The sequence below is a fragment of the Mesoplodon densirostris genome, chromosome 17 (assembly GCF_025265405.1).
Source record: "Mesoplodon densirostris isolate mMesDen1 chromosome 17, mMesDen1 primary haplotype, whole genome shotgun sequence".
In the NCBI taxonomy this organism is placed as follows: domain Eukaryota; kingdom Metazoa; phylum Chordata; class Mammalia; order Artiodactyla; family Ziphiidae; genus Mesoplodon; species Mesoplodon densirostris.
The window spans coordinates 49,667,142-49,673,716 of record NC_082677.1 but is presented as its reverse complement, the minus strand read 5'-3'; positions in this window follow the sequence as shown (position 1 = coordinate 49,673,716).

Below are 6,575 nucleotides of genomic sequence, written 5' to 3'. Positions count from 1 at the left end.
TTGTTTCTTTTTATGGCTGAGTAATATTCCACTGTATATATATGCCACATCTTCTTTATCCATTCATCCGATGATGGACACTTAGGTTGTTTCCATCTCCTGGCTATTGTAAATAGAGCTGCAATGAACATTTTGGTATATGACTCTTTTTGAATTATGGTTTTTTCAGGGTATATGCTGGTTCAAATTTATTAACCCATTTTTCTAAATTGTTTTTTGTTATTATTATAAATGAGTTATAAATGAGTTTTTAAAACTACACTTTGAATACAAGTTGTTTACCAGATTTTGTAAATATTTTCTCCTAGTCAGTGGCTTGTCCTTTCATTTTCTTAACAGCATTCTTAAAAAGCAGAAAATTTTGATTTATGAAGTCCAACTTATCAAGTTTTTTTCTTTTTCTTTAATGGCACATGCTTTTTTGGTTCGAATAAGTTTTTTCCTAAACCAATGTCATAAATATTTTCTCTTATGTTTTCTTCTAGAAGATGTATAGTTTCAGGTTTTACATTTAGGTCTATAATCCATTTTGAGTTGATTTATGCTTAAGGTGTCAGGTATGGGTCAAACTTAATTTTTTGTATGTGGAAGTTCATATATTTTTGGAAAGACTATCCTTTGGCCATTGATTTACTGTGATACATTTGTTGAAAATCAATTGACCATATGTATGTGTGGAGGTTCATTTCTAAACTTCACTTGTTCCTGTTTTACACTAATACTGTCTTTATCATTACAGCTTTATAGTTAATCTGAAATCATGGAGTCTAAGTACTCCAACTTTTTTCTTCTTTTCAAAATTGTTTTCGTTATATATGTCACTTTACGATTTCTACAAAGAAGAACATTTTGGAATTTTGATTGGAATTGTGTTTAATCTTCATATAAATTTATGGAAAATTAACATCTTAACAATATTAGTTATTTCAATCTATGGGTATGATGTAACTCCCATTTGTTTAGATTTTATTAATTTTTCCATTAATTTTTGTAATTTCCAGCAGATCTTGCAATTATTTTTAAAGATTATATCCAGGAATTTCATGTATGGATATAAAATTTCATGTATGGAATTTCATGTATGGTCCTATTGTAAATGACACTATTTAAAAATTTTTTAATTTCTAATTGTGCATTGGCACTATATGGAAAACATTTGATTTTTGCATATTGACATTTATCATTCAAACTTGCTAAACTAACTTATTAGTTCTAGTTGTTGTGGGTTTTTTTTTTTTTTTTGGAGATTATTTGGGACTTTCTATTTAGATGATTATGTCATCTGTGACTAAAAACTGTTTTATTTCTTCCCTTCCCATTTTTATGCCTTTTGTATTTTTCTTGCCTTAATGCAAAGTTTAGGATCTCTAGTACAATGCTGAATAGAAATGAAGTGGTAAGAGCAGAGATACTTGCCTTATCTCCTTTTCTTAATATATTCAATTAAAAGTATAAAGATAGTAAAATCAGAGTGGTGTCAGAAGCTAAGTTCTAGCTCCAGATCTACCATTAACTGTTAACTGAGATACTAATTTCCTCTTTCTTGTAATGAATATCCCCAAGAATGAAAAGGGTTTAATACCAAATTAAAAACCTATTTACAGTATGAAATAAAATATCAGATTTCCTGATCATATTTTGTATTTATATGAATGAAACAGAAAAATGCCTGAGATTTGATTAAACTTCCTGATCCATAGACAACAACATTTAAGGATATATCCATATAGTTATACCTATTACTCAACAGTACTTGAATCTTATTGCTTAGTCACATATTGTGTACACATTAAGTATTTAGATAATTATAAATCTAAAGTTAAAAATAAGCTATAAGGCTATATTGTACAACACAGGAAATATAGCCGATATTTTATAATAACTATAAATGGAATATAACCTTTAACAATTGTGAATCACTGTGTTGTACACCTCAAACTTATGTAATGTTGTACATCAACTATACCTCAAAAAAATACCCAGATTTTTTTGTTAATCAATTAAAAAGTTAACTATACTTGCAGTTTTAGTTTTTGTGTACCCTGCCTTCTAAGATTACAGTTGGTGATTGACAAATAAGATATGCATTGCATTATAAATTATAACATTAGTTTTATGGTTTTGAAATTAGCTTTTTTTAGGTTGAAATTGTGAAAATTAATTCTTTAGATTTGAATGTCTTTGGGTAAATACAATTAAAATTTTCTTAAATTTCTAAAGAATGGCTAGAAGCAGGCTTTAGATGATGGTGACCCTACCCAGAATGCGTACCTAATTCTCATTGTTTTTTAATAAAAGAATGCGAAAACAACAATTCATTGAGGAATTTTTTAAAAATATATGAATGTGCTCTTTCCATTTATACTTGCTTGAATTTGACCTCTTTTTTCCCTTTCACCCAGGTATATATTACCTTAGGAAAATATGGATTGTAATAATTTGAAATGTAAAATAGCCAATTTTAGCTTTTGACTCACAAAATAGGATCTTACAGCCCATAGACAGACAATAGTTCTGAAAGCCTTTGCATATCGAGTAAAACTTGGTGATCTGAACTGAGATTTTAAGCCATAGGTAGTAAGAACTCAAGATACGCCCAGGTTAAAAATGAAGTCTTTAAAAATTCTTTTAATTAAATTTTTTTAATTTAATTTTTTATTTTTGGTGAGAGTATTTAAGTTCTACTCTCTTAACCAATTTTTATAAAGAGCCTTTATAACTGAAGTATGGAGAAGGCAGAGACTCTTAGAAAATAAGACTTTCCCTCAGAGCTCTGCTTTCCCTTTTCCAATCTTTATCCTTTAGGCTTTGCCTTGGGTGTGAACCCTAAGAAGGAAGAAACTCTAGGTGGGGACTTCTGGATCTCAGGGCAATTACCACTCAAGGAGTCCCCTCTCCAACATCCAACACAGAGCAGGTGCAGATGAAGTAAACAGTGTTGTGGTGTGTTTAGGAAGAAAGAGGGCCTAAGATAATATAATGTTCCTGAGTAAAACTCAGCTCTCAAGTGGAGTTGTGTGAATTCCAGACCCCTTGGTAGCCTTAGAGGGTTATAGAAGATCAGTGAGCAGGAAATTAAGCTATAGCTGCAGTGTAGACCCACAAAACAGTTCTGGCTACACATAAGGTAATCTGCAGTGCTCATGAGGGGAAGACTGGACAACAGGGAGAAGTGGCTGATGTCTTTGGAGACAACTGGCATGCCTTGCCCAGGCTGAGAAAGCAATTCACAATTATATAAATTGATATATAGCCATGGACACATCAGCATTAGAGGCTGTGAGCAGGTGCACAAAGACAAAAGAGGCAAGACATTCATTCAGGGGACAACATTTGAACCTCTGATAATCCAATGCTATGAGAATATTAGCTTTTCTTTTCTCTGTACCCAGGCACTATCTTGGCAGGAGGCAAGGATAGGAGACCTCCTTGATTGGGAAGAAAGCCTGGGATGGAGATTAAACTTTGACCCTGGCCCCATTTATATCCAAAATAGAATGACTTCCCTTTAGTTAGAAAGTGTAAATCATTCCTCTAAGCCTGTCATCAGAGGGAAAGACACTCAGGAACAAAATGAAGTATATCTTGGATAACAAAGGAACTTTTTGTTTTTTGCACTTTGGGAGTATCATGTGTGAATTCTCATCCTATTCCACCCTTACAGAAAAAACTAATTTTTCAGGACAGAAAATTTGCTTCATACATGTGGTATGTGGCTAATGACTCTTTCAGTGATGATATTAAGCTGAATGCTTGACTTTCTGGCAAACCCCACCTCTTACCTCTATCTTGTCAAATTTGGAGTTAGAAATTCTGAGAAAGCTTTGAAATTTGTCTCTACTTCAGTGAGAGACTGTGTACCGTGATGCATCAATTACAATCTAAATTTTTGAACAGTAAAACGTTCTTTACAAAAAAGTAACTCGTTACTGAAACAAAATTTTAAAGTGAATACACAAAAGGATTTATATGGCTTTAATTTAGATGATCAGCCTGAGCTGATCCAATTGCACCTGCCAGCATCAGTTAAAAATAAAATACTAACATGTTTAGGGCTAATGTTCATGAAAGGATGTATTGTCTATCCTGAACAAAGCAGGATTGTTTCCTCTTGACTGTAAAGGGCTTCTTGCTTTCCCTGATGCTCAAAACTTATGTCATGGGGCTATTTAGAAGTGAGTAGCATCCAGATCTTATATACTTTGAAAGTGAGAGTTGTCATCTGAGTTTCAAGGTTTCCTTAATACCCATGCCAATTTTAGTTTCCATATTTCAAGAGAAATTAGAGAGCATGTAGGCAAGAGTAATTCAAATGTATTATTTATTCTTAGATTTAAGTTTGGAACATGAATCAGATGGACTTAGGTTTAGAAGTAAGGATGAATTTCTTGCCTCCTGATATATAGCAGTGGTTCTTAAATTGCTGTCACTAGATCAGCAGCTTCGTGTGGGACCATGCTATGGGAACTTATTAAAATTCTCAAGCCCTGCTCTAGAACTACTGAATCAGAAACTCTGATTGTGTGGCTTGTATTTTAACAAGACTTCCAGGTGATTCCAATGCATGCTAAAGATTGAAAACCACTAACCTATAGACTACTACTCAAGAAACATCACTTATCCTGAAATCCCTTAAAAATGAGACAACTGCATATTTTGAATGCTTTGGTAAAAATCTTTCCAAGAAGTAGCTGGACCAATAATCTATTTGGCATTATTTTATTTACATGTACTAAAATGTTTAATTATAAATTTCTTAAAATGGTATACATAATGCTATGTATGGTCACTTTTGACTCTAAACATATATGATATACAAAGATAAGAAAAGTAAATATATAAAAGTATTTAGAAATGTGACTGGCCATTAGTTGAATGCTAATTAAAAGTGATAACACTTAAGGAGCATCTATTTCACGTAGGCAACATGCTAGCCAGTTTTACATATATTATTTTGTGTAAATATCTAATATTTATAACAAATGGAAAATATCTTCCCAAATGTCACCCAATTAGGAGGTGATAAGTCAGATGCAAGTCTGTTCTTCAACTATAGCCTTACCTCCTTAAGTTAATTTACTTAAGTGCTCCTACTCTAGCTAGGAGATTCATTAATGACAATAATAAGATATTAGTTTGAAATACTAGTCTCCTAGTAATAATCAGTGTGCAGGTAATATCATGTATTTGATTAATATGGTGATACACTGGAATAAAGCCATTGAGGAGGAGGCTCAACAGTAGCAGCCTTTATATTTATGATGTGCTTAAATATCTCTTCTATCACTTATTTTTGATGTTAAATCCTCTTTATAATCTGAGTACTTTAGTGATTCAGACTAAAGTCATGACTTTCCCATTACTCTGTTATATATATCACTACTTAAAGAATAGTCTTCATAACTAGACTAAGAGAAGAGTATGCAACAAGAATGGAATTTAAGTCAGTAGTTTGCTATATCAAGAATTTATTGCATTATTTTAAAAGTATCTTTTCTCTGAAAACTTGGACTCTATGCTACATTATTGCTATCTCAAACATTTTTTTTTTTGGAAAGAGTAGTGACAAACTAAGTTTGAAAAATACCTTTTCACTCTGCTATGTTGTTATTCCGCTCTGTATAAGTACATATTCAACATCAATGAAATAAAATCCAACTGTCCACAACAATTAGGAGGAAATAGCAATATCTGGAGGGCTGATATTATAGGTGTAAGTAGGAAAAAGACATTCAGGAGACTAGAATTCAGTAAAAAGCTATAAATTTTTAGTTTATGGGCTCAGAGCTCAAGAGAACACTGCTATTATTCAGTCAAACTATCAAGAGGTCATAAGACTCTTGGGTCAGATAAGACTTTTGCTTTCCTCTGAAGCAGCGCTAAACCTAGAGTAAAGAACTTTTTTGGAAAGCATGAACAGATTAGGATAACCGTTATGGATTGAATTGTGTCCTCCAAAAAAAGACGTTGAAGTCCTAACCCCCAGTAGCTTATAATACGACCTCATTTGGAAATAGGGTCATTGCAAATGTAATTAGTTAACATGAGGTCATACTGGGGTAAGGGGGGCCCTTCATCCAATATGACTGGTATTCTTATAGGAAGTCGGAAACATGGAGGGAAGAGGGCCATGTGAAGACACTCGTATAGAGACCGAGATTGGAGTGATACACTATAAACCAAGGAATGCCTGGGACTGCCAGAAGCTGAAAGAGGCAAGGAAAGACCCTCCCCTAGAGGCTTCCGTGGGAGAATGCCCCTGTCAACACCTTGATCTGGGAAGTGTGACAGAATACTTTTCAGGTGTTTTAAGCCACCCCGTTTGTGGTACTCTGTTACGACAGCCCTCGAAAACTAACACAATGAGGTAATGGGAGAGGAGAGAAAGAACAGAAAAGGGAAACTGAAAATTCTCTAAAAAGTGTTAGTTAGTTCAGCAGAACCAAGAAAGCTGACTCCCAAGCTTACTATGGAAAAGTCAAGAAACACCCTGATTTACTTCGTCTGATCCCCCAAAACTCAGAAAATGATAATCCAAGGTATGTACGTTAACTAAGTTCCTGGACCCAATTCCA